Consider the following 21,458-nt stretch of genomic DNA (forward strand, 5'->3'; position numbering starts at 1 on the left):
ATTTCCCACGCTGAAACCTTGGTCCAGCTTAGACCTTCTCCGGCATTCTTTTGGCTTGAGAAATGCTGTGTGACCCATAGCATCGCCGAGTTAAACCTTAAAAATAGTTCCAGCCACGATTTCCACAGTGCTCAAGCAACCAGATTTGTAGCGTCAGCCCTCTCTCTGTGCTTTTGAAATGTTCATGACCCCCACCGTGGGGGGCAGGGAGCTTTTGTTTACACGTGAAGCACCACTTTCGGTTATACACATGATTATGTGACTTTCGATATTTGCTATGTCCTCACTCTTGGCCAACACAAATATGTTATCACATTCGACCTTCCTTAACATAAGAATGACTTTGGAAGGCCACAAGATTTTCTAATAAACAAATAATGAAGGAAATGAGAGCACCTGCAAAAGGAAGGAAAGCCTCCAACTGCAGATTAGGAGATAAGACAGAACAAAGCCATCCACGTTCCTGTTAAGTGATGGCCCTGTCCAAGAATGCAGAATGCTGTGACTGCTTGTACGGAATGCAGTCCGTGCTAGCCAGGCTGGGAGTGTTGTCTGGTCCACGGTCACTGAATGAATCCCACGCATTCACTCCAGGGCCTCCCCTGACCCTCACCCAAGAGGCAGAGGGGAGAAAACGCCTGGTACCATCACACTTAGAATGGACTCTTTGAGGGCACGACTCTGATAGCTAATCCCAGTGCCTCTCCCCTGTGCTGTCCACTCTCCCCACCCTTCCCAACTATCTCGAGGTCTGTTTCTGAAGGCTCCGGCTTTACTTCACCAAAGAGGAATCCCTCAGCCTGTGGGCCTTGGTTTCATCATTTGGGAATAGTCTGATAGCAGGTCTCCAAAGTCCTTGTACCTTGGTTTTTTTGTTTTTTGTGGGGGTTTTTTGTATAGTATTAACTGTGTTTCCCTACTTCCAAAGATGCTTGAATATCCCTAGAATGGTCATTTTACCTTCTCTAGCTGGCTTTCTTTTTTTACTCTCTGTGGGAATATCAGGTTCTGCATTTAGACTATCTGGGTTCAATTCCTTGCTTCATAACTTGCTGGCTATGAGACCCTACAGGTCCTTAAAACTTTCTGAGCCTCAGTTTCGTAATCAGAGGAGAAAAAGAAACAATAATACTTATTATTATGCCTATTTCCTAGGTATGTTATCAGGATTAAGTGAGAAAGTCTGCGTACAGCACCTCAGGCTCTTTCTTTCTCTTTCCCCATCCTCTCTCCCCTCCTCCTCTTTTTCTCTCCTCTCCTTCATCCTTACCTGTCTAGTTTTCTCTCCTACTCTGCCTACCACCTCCTCTTCCCCCTACTTTCCTCTTACATACTCCATTGCATAGCATGGGTAAAGTAGAACCCCAAAGGGGTCAGCAGCCAGATAAACTGGGTAGGAATATTTGAGTTGCTGTTCTGCCTTCCACTTTTTGTACATCCCATCCTGATCTGGAGGCAAGCCCAGAGGGCCTGTGTCTAAAGCGCCAGCTGGTATAACACAAGAGGAGCCCAAGGGCATGGAGCTGTGTGGAAGAGTTGAGAAGCACTTTGTTCTCAGGTCTTTTTTAATGGATACAAGCACATTTATTCTCTTAGAAAGTAGTTCTGGGATGAAGCAAAGACCTCACCTCGATTCAAGAACTTTCGTAAAACATCCACTGCCTCTTATAGATTCATTAGGTTCTTAGAACGGTCGACCATTTGGACCTATGACCACCCACCACCATTTCTGAGGGAAAGATGGGGAGGTGGAGAGGGAGAAATGGCAGGGTAAAAGGGGAAAGGAAGAACAAAATTAAAGTTTCTACAGGTACGTGCCTGGAGTATTTTGGAGTTACTTTTTGTAGTTGAGTTTTAGGGAAGTTTTTAAAATTTTTGTTGTTATTGTTAAACCCTGCTTTACATATCCTGAACTTCCAGTGCTTGGAGCTACGTCTGCAGATGAATTGGGGAGCACATGACCATGATTCCATACAATGATGGTAATTAAATTTTGCCTCACATACCTACCCCTGCCAATCTGTAATGTCTGCCTGCAATGTTGTGTTGAGAAAGAGTCAAGGCAACACTGCACTTTTTTATCATTGTCAGCCCTGGGCAAGGCAGCGTGGTGGGCATGGATGCACTATGCCAGTTCTAGATTAAGATATGCAATGATGACATGGGAGAAGCAAATAAGCTAAGACTGCTCTGAAGAATAGCGTGGTATGCTGGAAGAGGCAGAGATGAGTGTTCTTTTCTTGGGGTGAGTTTGGTGAATGGAATGGGAAAGAGAGGGTGGAGAAGACAGGGCTGCTGAAATGAATGGGTGGGGGGAAATTGTTGCACTGTAGGGGATATAGAATGTACATGAACCTTAACTCTTTGTGAGATGAAGTCGTATGACACAGTGTTTTAACAAGTCTCTCCTTGCACCTGTTAATGTTTAACCTCTGCTGAAGTGGACTCCAGTAATTCAGCCTGACATACCCGCTGAGTGTAAATGATTTTCTAGGTTTCCCATATGCTGTGTCTGTCTTAAGTTATTGATACTTGCAAAGAAAAGGGAAAATTTTTAGTTCAAGTGTATGGAAGAAGTCTTGCTTGTCTTCAGTTCCCCTGATGGAAAGTTCTGCCTTTTAGATAAATTGGACTAAAACAAAGGCTTTAGAAGGTCTCTCTTGCTTTAAAGATTGTTGCTATTAGAGATGTTAATTAAAGCCTGAGGGATGAAATAAAACCTGGCCATGGCTGCTCAAGGAGAACTCAGATTGGAATAGTCCCTGTGTCTTCCAGGTGCTTAGCTTAGGCTCCTTAGTGTAAATTAGAATGTGTTCCAAAAGTTTTCATCTTCAAAAAAAACTTTTTGAATGACAGTCACTATTTTGAGCTGCTATGTAGATATGATTTTTTAAATCCATTTAAAATTACAACACATTTGATGTAGATATGATTTTTTTTCTAGGTGTCACAATTTTGCAGTCTTAAATTCATAGCTTTCTGAAGTAGCATCGTGAGGTCCTGTGAAGAATTATGTACTAATGAGGTTTGTTCCCTTTCTGTAATGACTCCTCCTACTTCCTACACCAAACTGAACTCCCATTCCTGCTGATCTTACCTTCTAATATCCTTCTTGTGCTTGGTGCAGAGCTTCATATTGATCTCCCTTCTCTGTTTTATTTCAAACCACACCTGTCTCTTTAATCTGTTTGCCAAACTCCTGCCATAATAATCTTGTTATTCCTGTGTGTAAAACAGTTCAGTTTTCCAGCACTTACAGGATAAAGCCCATTTCAAGGCATTCACACTGCGTCTAGCTAGCTCTCCAGCCCCATCTCTGCCGTCTGCATACCCTACAATCTCTGTTCCTGCCAAATCAGATCTCTTCCCACTCTCTCTGCGTTCTCTGGTAATTCTTACCTCCATGTTTCTGTATGGACTGTCTCTCTTCCCTACATCTTTTTGTCCACCAGGTGAACACTTACTTTTTGAAATCTAGCCCAAACATTACCTCTAGTCACCAAGGCATTCTTTCCACTTTCATTTGTTTTTGCCTCTGTCTTAACGCTGTGTGCTCCAGCACAGCTAGGCTGGTTGTTAAATAATTAAATATTTCCACAGGACCTGGCAATCCACAGGACCTCCTAATGGTCCAGCAACTGAAGGGTTACTGTCTACACTAGCAGGGAGCCTCCGGAACCCTGCTCAGCACTTCTGGCACTACCCATTTGCATCCAGTTACTATTTTCAGTTTCCCCCCCAAGGACATTATTGTCCACCCTTCATGGTATTGCCTGTTGCATTTACCACCTCTTCTATCTCTCTTTCTAATCTGTAGCTTCTCTGAAGGCCAGGAGAGCAGCCTTTCCCAGCTCACTGTCCAGCATGCAGCCCAGAGAGTGCAACAAAGTAGGTGCTTAGTAAGTGTTGGATGAGAATGAGCCTGTCTCCTGGGGACAAGGGCAGGACATTGTAGAGACTGTGTTAACTGAGTTCTGGGCGGCTCACAACCTCCCTTACTGGTTTTTCTTATAGCAGGTTCTTATCTGGGGTGATTTGGCTCCCAGGAGACATGTGACAATGTCTTGAGACAGTTTTAGTGGTGATGGTGGTGCACTGATGACATCTAGTAGGTTGCAAAGCGCACTGCTGGGAATGCACAGGGCAGACGCCGCAGGCAGGGGCTCATCTTCCGAACTGTCAGCAATGCGGACGTGCAGGTCCTGCCCTATGGCGCACACTTCCGTCCTCTGTACTCCCAGACATCGGGGGCTCATCCTCTCCTTGGTTAATGCCTTTTTCTTCCTGCTTTCCTCCATTCCATGGTTCTAGTGAGTCTGCACCCAGGAATAGAAAACAGATAATAATTTCTTTTTTGTTTCTTTCTACCTTTCCTTTCGTTGGCTGCCTGAGGGGCCCCTTGGTACCTTACCTCTGCTGATGTCCCTCCAAGGTAGAGGGCCACCCCTCATTTCCAAGCCTAAAAGTGAAGGTTTTTGAACAGTGTGGAAGATCTGAAGTTTACTTGCACAACCTGACAGTAGGCAACGTTTGGTGTCCCAGAGAGAGTAAGTCAAAGACAGAGAGGACAGGAGAGTCTGGATGTTTGACTGTATTAAAGGGTATCAAAACACCTGGTGGAACATGGCAAAAAGGGGCTGCCCATCAATTTGTTTCTGTGGAACAAGCCAATTGTTTCCTCCCGAGTGAGGGACTGGTTTTGTTTTATCTGTATGTGGCCACTACCTCTTCATTTCCTACAGGCAGACTAGAATTCATTCTTCTTGTGATCTTTGTTTTGGCTTTTTTTTTTCCTTGGTTTCTTCCAGTGAACTCTTATTTTGCTGCATAATATCAAAATATTTTCTTCCAAGACAATTTCCTTTAAAAATAAACTGTTATCAGGAGAGAAGCTATGTTCACAGCTGGTAAAGGCATGATTAACTAATCACCGTATGGGGAATTGAAAAGCAATTTCATAATACAGCTTTAGAATCCAAAGAGAAAATCGAAGGAAACATTCCAGTTAGTTAAGAAAACTTTTAATCAAATGAAGTGTTTGAACTCTATTTGGTTTTTGTTTTTTTTTTGGCAACTTTCTGTATGTGCCTGTTTTACTTGGTGAGACTTTGTAAGAGGTTATCGTAATACAGTTACCGGCTTCCTGAGAGTTTGGTTAACCTTCTAATTACATATAAAACAGCCTTGCAAATAGTTACACTAAATGTTTTGGTCATAAATTTGGATGTGGGTCCTTATCTTTACCTCCAGTCTCCATCATAGCTGTTTTTTATTGCTTCTTTTATTTTAAAAATTATCCTTAGTCTAAGAGGAAACAAAAAACATTAAGAGAAACTCCTTATTCTTTATGCTCATTGTGACGTAGGCTGTTTTACCCATCAAGTTATGGAGACAAGAGTGAAGTTACGGCTAACAACCTAACTTTTGAATTGGAAAGGCTGAGGCTCTGCCAATGACTGCATGTAATGCTCAGAAATCACCTAACGCCTTTAGCGCTTAGTTACCTCATTTATAGACTGGGCCCAATGTTCTTCTCCTTCAGGTTTGCACAATGGACTAGCGTTTACCAGTGCCAAGCCCTCAGCACAGTGCAGGCCAAATGCCTGATGCTTAGGAAACAATACCTGAGATCATGACTGCAGTTGGTGATTCAGGGGGCACCAGCTTTTTACATAAAAGTTTTCTCCTTGCAACTAAGAAAATGTCAGAGCCACCAAAGAGGAATTTGTAAAATGCTTATTGGAGTTTCTAAGCCCAAATGTTCAGATTCTGTACTGAAATACAATTTTATGCCTGTAGTTTGGAGACAGTATATGTTGATTTTAGAGAATTCTTAGATTTTTGTTGTTGCTGTTCTTAGCATCATTGGGTATGGAAATCCTATACCAATGCCAGACATTACAAAAATTTACCCACTTGTAATTGTGAGACAATGTAAATTCCACAAGAAAATTCTATTTGAATAATTATGGTCATTATTCTATTATCAGCCCAAGATTTTTTATATAATACACTAAGGTATGAAACTTAACAGTATTGAAATACATTATTTAAACATATATAAACATTATTTAGCATTATTAAAATTATTCAAAAATAATCTAAATGCATCTTTTGAACATTCTGAACTTTGCAAATTGTTTAAGATGCCAGCTGAGGTCTGTTTCATAAAGCTGTACTGAAGCTTGAAAAACTATAACAGAAAAATCTTTCTAAATTTTATGAAATGACTTTTTATTGTTTACATGTAGCTTAGACTATTTTAAGGTTTGTGTATACAATAAAATAATCAAAATGAAATATTATTAAAACATACTGAGCCTCTATAACATAATTGACATATGCTTTGGAATCATGTTTGAGTAGCACATTCAATAAACCATTTAATCAGCTTACATAATAATGTATTTGAAACACCTTTCCAAAATGTATTTATCTTTATTTTATTTCCCATGAATATTTGAATTTTATTTAAGTACTTATATGTCATTTTTGTATTTATCTTGAAAAACTGTATTAAACATTTTGAAAAGACTTCCATTAGTATTTATCTAAAAGAATAATATTAACCCAATAGATTAATTTCAGAGAATGGTATTGTAATTAAACTCTTGTTTTTTTTAGCTTTTATAGGAATACTATATCATACCTATTTATAAGTTTTAGGCTAGAGGTACTTCAGCAAAAAGGTAATCTTGCCTACCCATTCATAATCTTATATGAACATAGGATTTTTAAAGAGGAGATGAGTTCAATTATCCAGCAATGCATATTCTCTGATTCCTAAAAATAGAAAGAAAAACCAGTGACATGCAGCTAAAGAGAACTAACCTTGTCTTAAAGCTTATTGCTTTGTATTTTTGTCTTATGAACTTTGAATTGAACTTCTGCACAGGATCTGATCTGGATGAAATGTCATATCTGAGACTGATCCTTATCTCCTAAACGTTTCCTTTGTTTCTTTGATTCTTTGGGCTTTACCCTCTTATTTTATTGTGAGTGGCCCAGAGCTTTGATCTTGCAATAAGCTCTGGCTTGCAACACAAACCTTTGCTTTGGTATGACACACAGAAGGACATGGGTATACTCAGGAAATCTAAACAGACAAGAGGTTACTTCTTCTGTGGTTAGGGCTGAAGGCAAATGGAGTAACTTCAGAATTTATTGTCTCCCATTACATTATGGGAAACTAAAAATTCACACGGGTATTTTAACATTAAGGAAGCACACCTGTGAGAACAGGTTTGATGTACAATATATATCTGCTTCTCATCTCATTTACAATAGTTTCTTGAGCTTTAAGAATTAAAATTTCATCTTTTTATTGCTGCAAACATGAAAATTTAGAGCCATCTTTCAGATTCCAGATTCCTTTCTGGTTAAAAAATTATACTAAAATAGTTTTAAAGCTGTACAGTAAGTGAAAAATGATTAACATCCTCAGCTCGAAATGTATCATATGTATTTTTTCAGTATAAATATTCACTAGAAATGCCAAATGCATAATAAAATAGAACTTATAAGTATTTTGTTTGCAAATAACATTTCATATTTCATATTAAAAATTTTACTTTAAGGAAAAAAAGGAGCATATAAAATTCTGAACCATGTAGTTCATTGTACCCAGTTTCAGAGAATGTACTCAATAATCATGTATTATTAGGCTATATTAGGCTATATTATTAGGAACATATTAGACTAACAGATACCCTATGTACAAGATACATTTAAATTTGGGGTGTCATAAATAGAGTGCTTTGACACTCAGACACTTCTAAAAAAGCTTGAGGAGAACTTCAAAGGGTTTCCTCCTTCAAGAAGATCTACTAGTAAGTTAATTATAAACATATAAGTGTTATTTTTAAGACAATTTTCTTGTTTTTCCTATCTTTGCTTAAACAAAAAATTTTAAGTGGCAATCCAGATCCAGCCATATGACTGTAGTAATGGTAAATCTGTCATTTTGAGATGGATACTGACAATTTTATGCCCTCAGAATAAAAGCAGTCATGAAATTGATTTCACATGCTTGATAAATAAGTAGTTAGGACGTGAAAATTTTAGTGGCTGACATCAGACATTTCCTTAAGAGTCATTTCTACTAACAGCTTTCATTAAATTCGGGAAATTTCAGGTGAAAGAGCCTGTTCAGAAATACATTGGTAGACAATACCAAACAACAGGTGGTAGTAAGGAAGCAGGTTTATTATCATAACTATTTTATTAGTTTCTTTTCGAAAACTGGAGCCTTTGGTAACGTTGCCCCTTATTTACATACTTAAATACGTACTTATATTTTTTTAAACTGGGACTTACCCTCTAGCTGCTAAACAAGCACTGAACTTTGTCCAGTGAGTTCATAACCTGAATTCAAGTTGTAGGTAATGTTTGTAATTCTAAAAATGCTAGCATTTGTCACTGTGAATTATGTTTCCTTTAGGAAATTCCTTTACTAAAGAGAGGCAGTCATTTTTGACGCTGATCAGATGCCTCTGTGCTGACCCTCTTGCTGAATGAGGCCAGACTTCCTAAGTTATTAGTACTTAAAAAGAAATAACCATTCAGTGTAGCATTTCAGTAAATAATGACCTACAAGACTTATGGGCATATTCCACAACTTTTCCCACCCAGAGCAATGATTAACTTAGAAAATGTTCGCGCTTTTCTTGTGTCAGCTGAGTGTGGCCTTGTGCTGTTTCATTCACATTTTCCACCTAAATCCGATGGCTTTGAATTCTTTGCCTTGTAAATTCCTCTATATAAAGATTAGAAACTGTTTTTACCTGTGCAGGATTATGCGCTTTTAGATGAAATTCAATCCATTGTAAAAGGTTTTTTTCAGAGCAATGCTATTCATTCCTTGTTGAATTTGGATAACACAGAGAAGAACGTTAGTTAACTGGGAACAGAAATTGTGCTACCCAATGTAAAAAGCTGTAGCAATGATTTTGGGAAAGCCTCGGCATATTAAACACCCGTGAGTTTATTTAAGCCTTTTAAGGAAAAAAGGAACTACTGGAAGATAATTAAAAGTGCAGGGCTAACTTTTCCTCTGGAATGTCTTTGACTTGGCTGCCTTTTATATAGATTATGTCATAAGGAAGGTTGAGGATTGAAAAAGAATTTTTGGTGTTTAAGAAGCTGATGGGTTTTTGTGATTCTTAGTACTCATTTTTGAGTAAAACAGGTTTTACTCAGGTTAAGAAAAATCTTTAGGCATGATGAAGGAAAAGCATTTGGATCTCATGAGCTATTGAAAATGGTTTTCTTTTTGCCTATTTTCCAAATAAAATAGGTTTAAAACTTGGAGAAATTCTGAAAAGAGATTACTGTCTCCCAAATGATGGTTCTAACTGACCACTTGGAGGGGAGGTTCCTTTCTGAGATTTGAGATGAGGCTCTTGATAACTGGCTGCAGAATTCCAAAGAAACAGAATCATGGAGGGTGATGGGGGTGGGCTAGAGGTGGGAGTGGGAGAGGTATTCACACATTATCCGTAGAGGAAAATGCAGAACAAATATTTCATTTGTTCATATAGTAGGATTAACATTTTTGTTGCCTGTGGAGCACAAGCATAAATCCTTAGATAATCTCTGCAAAATTTGTTGAAGGATCCCTCGAATTTAAAGGTAACAAATTCTTGGGGTCTTTGAGTTATACATTTGCACTCCCTTATATCCTCTTTAACTGACAAAAAAGGCATCCTGCACCCCCACCCCCACCTCCTTTATTGTTCTCTGTGTCCTTCTCTGCCTTTCACATCTTATTTTCTTCCCAGATGCATTTAGCAGAATTTTGTTTTGGTTTGTGTAAATGAGCTTCATCTTAAAGTAGCCATGTCCCTCGCACTTCTGAATCTGCTCTTAATGGAGAACCCTCATTTCCTTGTTTCCCAGTCTATCCCCTGAAACATTTGCTGCTCTGCTGTGTTTGACATTAGCATTGCATGGTTCTCAGGATTCATTCAAAGATGGGAAATGAGTTGTTGTTGTTTTTTTAATTGACTTGGCTGGAAGGCCCTCACATAGAAAAGATGCCGGGAAAAGAAAATGAACAGACATTCTAGGGAAGTGAGGTAATCATATTAGGCACAAGGTGGTTCCAGAAGGTCCCACTCAGAGGGGGCTTCAGTGTTTCAGAGACTGAATCGCCCACTACCTGGCTTAGAGCCTTGGAATAGAAAGTGTGTTATAAATATTTAATCAAACCCCTTCCGGGTGGGCCTCTCTCATCCCCGGTAAGTTTTATTGACTAATCAACTATTTTTTTTTAAGAAAAACAAACAAACAAACCACCACCTTTTTTTAAAGACCAAAAACATGCCTTCATTGAGCTGAGACCCAGAGTTCTCAGGCCAGCCCTGTTGAATAGGAACGGGAAATGCTCAACTGAAGAATGCAGATGGCTATTTCATGTGTATACCCAACTCAAACTATTTGACTGGGGAAAAACCTCAGTGCAGGGGTGGTTAATATCACCAGAAAGAACTCAGAGTGGTAAGCTCTGAGACGGCCGGGATTGTGACTGTTCTGCCTGCCACCCGCTCCCCAGGGTGGTGGGTCTTGCAAGCTTGCTGAGTGGATGAATGAGGTCCTGAAGGCTGCAGTTGCCAAGCCCTTGGCTTGTTCTTTTTGATGTCATTTATAGTAGGCCTGAAATTTGCTCTGAAATCACAGGAAGAAAGGCTCTATATAAACCAAATGGCCATTGTTTTCGCTAATATTATTATGTCACACCCAACCCCCAATCCTTTCCAGACAACAATTGAACCAAAGCAATATCTGTCACATGATGCCTGAGGTCAAGTCAGTTCACCTCTCTGCCACTAGTCTGGCATTATGTAAACCGCTGAAATGCAAGCAAAGAAGTCTTGCTTCTTTGCTAATATTTCTTTGGAGGTACACACTTAATAAAAACATAATTTGAGGGGAGAGGGCCGAGAAAGTACATTGTTCAATTTTCTCCAAAGGAGTAAGTTATGCTCAAACACAGACCCAGTCTCCTGCAAATTCCTTTTTTTTTTTTCTTTTTTTGGACAAAGTTAACAGAACAAGGATTTGGGACTGTCAGGGGGAGGGAGGGTCTGTCCTCACATGCACGTGGAAATGCTGAAGCTCAGGCACAGCAACAGATTCTAGGTGGATTTATACTGACATTTTGGCAATGGTGGGGGCAGATGGAGACCATATATTCTGAGCCTCATGAAGTATCTGAGGATTGCTAAAATCTCCAGGTGCTTGTATTTTAGAATTTACAGTGAGAAAAGGAAGTGCTCTTACACATCCCCAAATATTGAGGAGAAATGTTCTGTTCTCCTGATAATATGCCACTAGGTCCTCATGTTTTCCATTTATCTATACAGCAGCCATTTAATTATCACCAATTATGGGTCAGGCTGAGGCTAGACTGACATGATTCGTGCCTTCTTGGAGTTCCTATGTTTAGCATTGGAACTGTTATCATTGAGCAAATATTTCATTCATGCTGTGAATGAAATACTATATTGAGAAGCTGAAGTCCACTAAACAATAACAATAAGGAGGAGATGAAGAGAAGGCAGAAGAGAAAAGAAGAAAATTCCAAGAAATAAGCATAATGTAAATACCAACAACAAATCAAAAAGAAATCCAGTAAGCCATAGCAGAAAGATCCACCCAGATCCATGAATCCACTGCACCATCTTTATCAGCCTATCACATATTAGTTTAATGGGCACTAAAGAGGGGGAAAGAGCAGGAGAATCAAGGTTTGGGTCAAGCTGCAGATATTTGCTATTCAGGGAGTTTCTTCCTGACACAAACATCTGCCCAGGTAACTGGGATATGTGGCAGCCACAGAGAAAGCACGGAAGGGGATGCCCATTCACTGTGAAAAGGCACGTTTAGGCCCCATGCCCAGTACTCCACCCCTTGATAAGATTCCTTCAGGCGATGCTGAGCCTACTGACGTTGGTCACCCAGTGCCAGGGGTGATAAACCTGCTTTCCTCCCTTCCCTTGGTCTGTGCTCAGCAGAATGGAGGGAGGGAGTCACACATGAGGATAGAATGTCCTTTCCTGCCCATGCCCCTGTTTTTACAGATGTACCTGCAAGCAGGGCTTGGGACAGAGAAAGCCATGAAAAAAGTATGTTGCATAAATTAATAAAAATGTTGACCAATGAGTAAGCCAAATGCCTTACAGGGCAGGTGGGAAACACAAAGAGCAGAGTAACCAGTGTGGTGAGCGGTGCTCAAGCCTGGGGCCAAGTAGACAGCATGGACCCCACTTTGTAGGTTGCAGCCACTTAGTTCTGATGGGCTGTTGCCGTGGGGGCAGCATGGGTTCAGTATTGCTCAATTTTTTGATTTCTCAGAGGAACCAGATTCTAGATGGGTTACAGAAATCTAGACTTCTGTGTGAAATCTCATTAAAAAAAATCTAATTTAACAAATGTTGCTATCACATTTTTTAAAACACTGTGAGGACCAGACAAACATATCTGTGATCCAAATGCCACCCAAGTCTGCACATGTGTAGCTCTAGTGTAGGTGGAAATAAAGGGCACCCACTGGTGGAAACAATTCAGTGAAGAAAACAATTACAAAAGTTGTTCTTAGTCCATATTCACTATTTGGGTTTATATCTCTTAGAGAATATGCTAGAGACTGAGAGGTTCTGGGCAAACTTGTTAGCCACTTTCTAGGCTGCCACTGTTGGGACCCTCTTTGGCTTTCTGCTGCCTTCTCAGAGCAGATGCCTGGGGCCCTTTCATTAGCTCCCGATGCCAAAACTCAGGGCTACTCCTGTGCTTAATTCATCTGGATTAATGGAATGAGTTTCAAAAACTTTCGTGTGGGTCTTTGTACCTGTGATCAGAAAAGGTACCAACTCTGCCACACTTTAAGAATTTTCACAAGCAGCAATACCCAACCCAAATATATTTAAGTATAAGTTGTGAGGAGGGGTGAAGAACTGAGCCTGCTATCCCTCTGGGAATAAGAGAAAATGGACTTTTTTACCCCAATCATTACAAAGAAAATTTTCAGGGTGTGACCTGTAGAGAACATCTGTGAGCTTCTTTATTTCAGAAGTTCCAGAAGAAGACTATGGCCCTGACTGCCACCACCAGTTGAGCTAGTCAGAAGGACCTTGGCTTGCCAAAAAAACAAGGGAGCGAGTAAGAAAGCTTTCATCCCCCAATTTATCCAGATGCTGTAGAGCTTAGAGCTGATTGGCCAAAGAGAACTGGTTTTAATGAGTTACTAGTCTGTATTAGATATGGGAGGCTACCTGATGCTATAAAAAATAAGTCCCCAAACTTAAGTGGCTTAACACAAAAGTTTTTATCGTGTGTGTGGGCAAAGTCCGTTGGGCACTTAGAGGGTGGCTGTGGTGGGGCTCTCCTCCAGGCATAGATTCTGGGATCCAGCTGTGTCCTTTAGTGCCTCTGCTGTCCCCAAGGGTTGTCTTAAGGTCCTCTGGTGGGATGAGCAAAGAGGATTTGTTGATTGCCTGTTTTAGAGCCAGGCTTATGAGTGACACTCTTTGCTTCTGTCACATTTTGTTGCCCAGAACTTAGTCACATGGGCAAACAGTTTACCCCCCTGTTTACCCTGGCGGAGGAAACAACACATGTGAGCGTACATTCACCCCGACACACTGCCTGCTGACCATCTGAGCAGAGGAGCGAATGTTATGCCAGCATATCCTCTCTCCTTCCCTCCTTTTTTCCCCTCTCTTTCCCTTATCTTTTTTCTGTCTTTCACGCTAAGACTGGCCAACTAGAAGAGCAGTGAAGCCCAACTGACAGCAGGCTGGTAGCCTGACTTTCCATGAGGTTGGACTTTAAAATCAGGAGAGAAGCATGGTGGTCTCCTTCAGACTGGAGCGCAAGAGTTAATTTATCTCTAATTAGCTTACTAATCTCTCACTTGATAGAGCTGTTTTCAAAGAACTCTGCTTCCTTCTCTTCCTTAGTAAGTCTAAACTTATGAAAGCACATTATCTAAGATGTATGTAGACTATTTCAATTAAATGTACACATACATTCTCTTATTTAATCTCTTCCATTTCTACAACTGAGACAAATTGTTTAATTCAGTGATTCATTGCACTTTCAAGGTGGCTTCCATCAGAGGATCTAATGGTGCTTCACAAATATTAAGTCATTAACATTCATCCAAATGAGTTTTTAAGGTAGCTGAGTCAAACATCTAGCTTTTTTAGTTTGTAGAAGAGAAACTGAGTCACAGGAGAGTTAAGGGACTTGGCTTACAGTCACTCTCACATGAAACCATTATTGCCAGAAGTTCTAAGACTCTTTATCATCTAATTTTCTAAATTAGATCAGATTTTGCATTTTAACCCCTTACATTACTCCTGCAAAAAATGAAAGCATATTTAATCTCATGTATTTTAAACATGCATTTTTGAATCACTGCCACTAAAATTACTGAAAGTCCTTTTTCCTAATTCAGAAATGATTGGGACATGCATTTTAAAAGTTCATTCAAAGACAAGATTTTGAAAGCACAGGGTCATGTTAGATGTCCAAGCAAATGTGTCCTCTTGGGCTTCATGGTGAGCCTGTGTTCCTATGAAATAAGACTGAACAACATGCCTGACCTTTGAGTGCAATTTACAGAGAGGATCATGAGAGATGGTGCAGACAGCATATGTGAGGAGGCAATGAGATTTTAACCAAGTGAAGTAAAAAATGACTATTTAATGCACTGTATATAGAATTGTTAAATAAAAAGGATAGACTTTTGAGTGGGCTTAAAGTGACATTTTTGGGGGAGGGTTTATTGACTGACCAGATGCAGTGAATCTGAGATCAATTAATTTTGCTTTGAAGTTTGTTTGTGATCCAGATCTTCAATAAGAAGGTGGTTTCCAAATCACTGGTCTGTGAACACGGCTTGTGATTAATTACCCTTTTATAATCTTAGGAATTCTGTTCTCTGCTATATTTTGAATAACTCAGACTCCATGGGGATTTGTATTTTGGCTGGTATATTTGGAACTGCTAATAAACACCTATTTCCTGTTTTTCTTACTACTGTGTATAGCAAATTGTAAAATTACTTGTATTGCCATCTCTGTTTCTTGTGTGTTTAACTAGCTCTGATTTATGCTGTGAAATAATCTGCATCAAAGAGTCTTTGCCAACACATTTCTCATAGCTTCAAAATGTAAGATACTGTATCTCACTATTTTAGTACAAACTTGAAGGATGATAGGAGAAAGTATTCCATTTCATCAGCCCAGAAAAATTGGAATTTGAGCATCTTGAGCCCAAATAACTCTTGGAAAGAAGTTAGTGTATTTTTACTCCTTTACATTTATTTTTGAGTTCAGTAGTTTTACTCTTCTAGGAAGACATGTGATGGGATAGAAAACATTTTTCTGTTTTCCTTTGAGGTGTCATTTTTCTTGCTAAAGTCTAAACAGCATATTCAGCCAATAATAAGGTTCCCTTATTTAATCTCTTCTCATGTTTTTATTTATTCATCTCAGGTTTGTAATTTTCAAGGTGCTCTCGCTGCTTTCATTGCTCATGGAAACCTGGCTGGCACTGAGACTTGCAGTTGTGTTGTGGAGGCTGAGTTGGGGTCAAAGTCCAGGAAGTTGCTGACTTAGGATAAGTTGGGGCTCCCCGTGGAGGACTAGGTGCCTGGGGAGGACTGGCCCTGGGTCTAGCACTGGCCCCAGGAGGAGGTGACTCCCTTTGCTGTGCAAGTCTAGACTCTTACTGAGTGAATGATCAACAGGTATTCATTCTCCTTTACTGGTAGAAAAGTATAGAGAGTTAATGAGTTACCGGTGTCCTGGAATCCCTACCCTCTTACAGCTCTCCCACTAGAGTGTCACCACGTGTTCCTGGAGGCCCAAGTGGGAGTGGGAAGTTTGAAAATGATGAGATGTTCCTCAGGAACAGTCTCAGAATTTGGCCATGGAGCGGTTCTACCCTTACTCTCAGGCAACTGGGCCCTGTTCCAGACCCACTACTTTAGAGGTGCTGCTCAGACCCTTCTCTGCTTTGCCTCTAACCAATGGGGCAAGATGTTTTGAGGGATTAAATTTTATCCACCCAGAGCTCATGTGCCCAACCTCTCCATAATCTGGGTACCCAGAACTAGAGAATTCCTGCCCAAATTCCAGACCCAATGCTGCTTTCAGGGCCTGGAAAGCTCTGGCTCCTCATCTGTCCTCCAGAGGGGTGGCTGGTGCATGTGTGTTTTGGGAGGATGGAGTTTGGACACGAGAAGTGGGGTATACACACATGTGCACCCCAGGTCCTCGTAAGGCAGGATGGAGATGGTGGTGGGAATGGGAGCAGGCACTATTTGAGGCCTCCATTTATTCTCTTGCTCTGGCCAGATGTTAGGGGCAGGTCTGCTGTGCAGTGCCCAAAGAGAACGTGGGGCTTAAAAGCCTGCAAGTGCCCCCCAGGTTTCGTTCCTCTCCTCTTCCACCTTTTATGCTCTTGACAGCATTCTCGTGTCTTCTCCTGTTTGCAGGTGACTTCCCAAATCTTCCTTCTAACCTTTCTTCACCAAACCCCAGACTCCCACCTCCAACTGCCTTGTTGTTTACACTCTCTGTAGGTCTCTTCAGACCTTGAATGCAACATGTTTAAAACCAGAATCAAAATCAGAATCTCCCTTAGCCAGCTCTTATTTTTGAGAGCTCTACTTTGGCCAATCACACCACTTCCATAATTGTACAGGCAACTTTATTGAGAACCAGGTACAACCCTTGACTCTCCTCTACTGCCTCATTCAATTGACTCTGAATTAATTAACTAACTCTGCACAGGAGGTAGAATATTACTGTGAAAAGCCTCTAGTTTGTTTCCCTATTGCTGCTGCCTCCTGGAGGTTTCATGACTGCCCACCAGAAGGACCTTTCCAACTCCTTACCTCCTCTTGCTCTCTGTTCTACCCACCTGACACCATCTGGCCAGACTCGTCTTCCCAAAGGACAGAAGCCCCCATCCCGCTCCCCTCTCAAGAGCCTTAAAGGGGTCTGTCTTGCCAATGGGTTTCAGCCCCGGGCAAGTTCGCTATGGATTCAATGTGACCAAAGAAACTGACAGCAAAACGTTCTTGGGGTGAAAGGGTTATACCCAACTTTATTTCCAGGTGGCAGGTCAGTCACTAAAATCCTGTTCACTCAGAGAGTCTGCAGGCAGCAAGGCAGTCTCTGCCTCTGGGCCCCTCTGTCCGCACAGTCGCTCCACACAGTTGTCCCACACAGCCGTCCCCTGGGCCTCTGTCCTCGGCGCTGCCACCACTCCAGCCTCTGCTCTGCTCTCCTGCAGCCTTGCAGCCCTGCCACCGTGTCACGCCCAGAGCACTGGGGGGAGTTCTTTATGTAGAGTCAACAGCCATGCAGCGCCCACAGGTGTGCAGTGAGCTAGTCAACCAGGGCCAGGTGAGAATCCTGGCCACAGGAACTCTCATTTTATCCACAGGGTGTCGTTTACTGGGGACATTTACTGAAAACTCTTAAGCCAGTTATTTCATTCTTTGATGTTCCCATGACATATATGTTCTGTATCTCCTTTCAGTCCACTGTGATCTATTATCTATCTAAAATAATACCAAGAAACGTATCTTTAATTCTCAGCTCTAGTGAATATTTTTTCTTTTCTTCTTTTAATGTATTTTTACTGCATAATAATATTTCAGAAGAGAGAATTGGGAATAATATGATGGCCAGCAGGTGCCTACCACTCATCTTCATCAGACACCAACATTGTGCTGTATTTGTTTCAGAGCATCTTTAATTTAAGAAATGAAGCGTCACTGATACTAAAAGGCTCCCGGGTACCCCAATTCCAGTTTCTTTCTCTCTTTCTCCTAGAGACCATTATTGTGAATCCAGTGTTTATTACCAAACCTGTTTATACTACATATTTACATTTCCAAAAATACATTTTATTCCTTTTTGGGTTTATAAACTTAGTATAAAAGTTGTAACTTAGCAATTGTTTTGCCCTCCCTATTGTTTTGCAGCCTTATCCATGTTTATTTCATTTAATGACTCTAAGTTATTCTGTATGAATATTCCACAATTTATTTTTCCATTTCCCTTTGATGGACACTTACGTGCTTTCTAATCCTGTGCTCTTACAAACAAGTATGTGCCTCGCTGTGTAAGCCTCCTCACACCTAACTGTGAGAGTTTCTCTAGGGTTTATACCTAATGCAGAATTTAATGGTTTACCAGTGTGACCACCGTCAGCTGTTAAAGTACCCTACAAATTACGCCCATTCATGTTCCTACTGGTAGGGTAGGATGGTTCCTGCTTCTCCGCACTCTCACTCGCACTTGTGATCATCAGACTTTAAAAATTTGGTGAATATGGTTGGTGTGAAATTGGATCTCATCATTACTCTACTTTGCATTTCTCTCATTTTCAGTAGAGAAGGCTTTTGCTAGACACATGAAATATAAGCGTGAAAGATCCATAATATATCCATACATTTGACAGCCCCAAAATAAAGACTCTACATAACAAAAGATACCATAGAATTAAAAGACAAGACACAGACAGGAATAATTGCTATGCAATGCACATAACTCATATGAGATTCATATAGAATATGTCAAAGAACATCTGTAAATTTTGAAGCATGACAACCCAGTAGAATATACATGGATGTTATGAACAGGTGATACTCAAAAGAAGAATCTCACACATTCCTGGTTCAGTAAACATTTGCTGGTTATTACATGAATAAAATGAGTGTCTAGAGCAGATATCTGCAGATGTCAATGTCTTCACTGGGTTCCCGGGACACAGACCTTGAGACAGAGATCTGTGTGTGGAAAGTTAAATGGAAAGTGGTCTCAAGGGTGTTAGGAAGGCAGGGCTGGGCAGACTGAGAAGCTGATTCGGGAGCTCTGGAGCAGGATGGCTCTTCAGAGGGGTCCTGAACTGAAGCAAGGGGCTGGGCCTTTGTGTCCTTGCATCCATCAGTTACTGCTTATAGGCTTCCCCAGGGAGGGGAAGTAATCTTTGTAGGGCAGACCTCTTTGGCAGAGGCCACTGTCGAAGGAGAGACTCAGCTGTGAGCCATCAGTGCCTACACTCCTGGCAGCTGGGAAAATGGTGCAGGAGCTGAGTGGGGCACACCACAATATCTACGACTGCAATACAGTAAAATAAAGTCTGGTGATCAGGAGTACTGGTGCTGGAGTCAGCAAGCCTGGGGATGGAATCACCACTTATCCAGCGAGGCAACCTTGGGCACATTTACTGTTGTTAATCTCAGTCATGATATTCTTTCAACAAACATCCACTGAGCACCTGAGAGTACCTTGAGATTGTTGCGAGGGTTAGGCATGAAAACTCATAGAGAGCTTGACACAGCATTTGGCATCTGTTCAATGCTTGATAAACAGTGAACTACTATTTACTATTATTAATAATACTTGTGGGCAAAAGCTTGTGTTTCTTTTGCTCCATCAGTGCAGTACAGCAAGAAGCTTTCTCAGAAAGTGCTTCTGTGGCTTTCTCAGATGAATGGAATACTCATGAGGCTAGTGGGATTTGCAGCAGGCTTATTCTCTAGTCTAAGCCGGTAAGTGCCTTAGCTGTTTAATAAAACATTTCCTGGATCCATATTTAAAACTCAACTGACTTCCCACTCAAAGCCAGTTGTTTATTTTCTCTTGCTATTTTCCTGTGACTGAATTCCTGTAACAAACGGGTAATCTCAGGCAAGAGAAATGATTCAGATATCCCATCTTTACCTTGACTCTATCAGGTGGCTTTGGTAAGTAGCTTTGGACATTAGAAGATCCTTTCTTTGGTAGAATTGGGTAGAATCAAATAAATTTTAGAGCCAGAAGGGAGCACAGACATTAAAGATTATCCAGAGCAATGGTTTTCATTTTTTTAAGCAACAGGAATCTACCTTCTCTCACCTGCAGCCCTGCCACCTGCCACCATCTTTTTAACAAATGAATCTACCCAGTGGCCCATTATTTGGAGCAAGAAAATGTAGATTAGCTCTGATTGAATTGGGGAGGAAGAGACAGGAATTTACCATGTCTCTTCCTTGCAGCCCACCTTATAATACAGCTTTCTCTGATGTATCTTGGGGTCATAGTTAAAAGACCCAAACAAACACTAGTGTATTGTAACAAACTCACCGTAAAGATGAAGAAACAGCTGGTTTTCCTCCTAATTCACTGGCTACTGCTTCTCACTCCTTTGCTGGATCCTCTCTTTCTCCCAGGGGAGATCCTCAGGGCTCTGCCTGTGGACTGCTGTTCTTCCTACAGTCACGTGTTTGATGATTCTTTACAGTTTTATGGCTTTCAATTCCATCTTTATGTTATTGATCCCAAACTTGTATTTCCAGCCGGGACCTCTCTCCTAAACTCCAGACATATTCCCAACTGCCTTACTGACATCTTTCTTGGCTATCTAATAGCTCAAAATTAGCATGCCCCACAGGGGACAACTGGCCTTCTCCTGGAAAGCCTGCTCTATCTTATTTAGTGGCAATTCTGTCCTTTCAGTTGCTCCGTCCTGAAAATCTTAAGAGTGATCCTTGACTCTTCTCTTTGTCTCATGGTCCACATCTAATCCATCAGAAGACCCTGTGTTCTCTACTTTCAAAGTGTATTTCAAATTAGATCACTTCTTTGTTGCTATTAACCTGTCTCATATCATCTTCTCTCATCTGGATTTTGCAATAGTATGTCCTCTTAACTAGGATGAGAACATAATTTATCATCTGAACTGGGATACTTTGAAGACTTAAAGGGGAGAAGCAGTAATAATTGTACTGAGACACATTGTTCAGGATTGCTCTGGGCAAACAAGAGGTATGGTCACCTTACTTTTAATTTATTTTCCTCTCTGTACCCTTGCTACCTTGAAATCTAATCCCAATACATCAGCCAGAGTGCCCCTGTTCAACTCTAGCTTTAGGTCATATCACACTGTTTTAACCCAGTCAGTGTACTTCATCACACTCAGAGTAAAGGCCCCAATCCTTACCAGGTCCACTACCCTGTTGCCCTCCAGCAACGCTTCCTATGACTCTCCCTCTCCAGTCGGCTCTCCAGGAGCCTCCTTGCTGTTTTTCAGTCATGCCAGCCACACTCTCACCTCAGGACATTTGTATTTGCTATATCCTTAATTCCTTCAGTTGTCACCTAGTCATTGAGGCCAAACCTTCCCATGGAATTTTAAATTATGACCACCCTCTTCTACTCCCCATTCTCCTTTCTTTGCTTTAATTTATCTCATGCTATATCTATAATATTTTATATAATTCAATTATGTTTATTTTCTTTCTCCAGCCAATAGACTGTAAGCTCCATGTGGACAGGGAATTTTTTTTTTTGCTTGGTTTCTGCTGGACCTTCTGAGTCTAGAACAGAGCCTAGCACATAGATGGAACTCAAAAGATATTTGTTGATAACTGAGAGAAGAAGCAAGAAGCCTCA

This window comes from Manis pentadactyla, chromosome 11 (assembly GCF_030020395.1).
Source record: "Manis pentadactyla isolate mManPen7 chromosome 11, mManPen7.hap1, whole genome shotgun sequence".
Lineage (NCBI taxonomy): Eukaryota > Metazoa > Chordata > Mammalia > Pholidota > Manidae > Manis > Manis pentadactyla.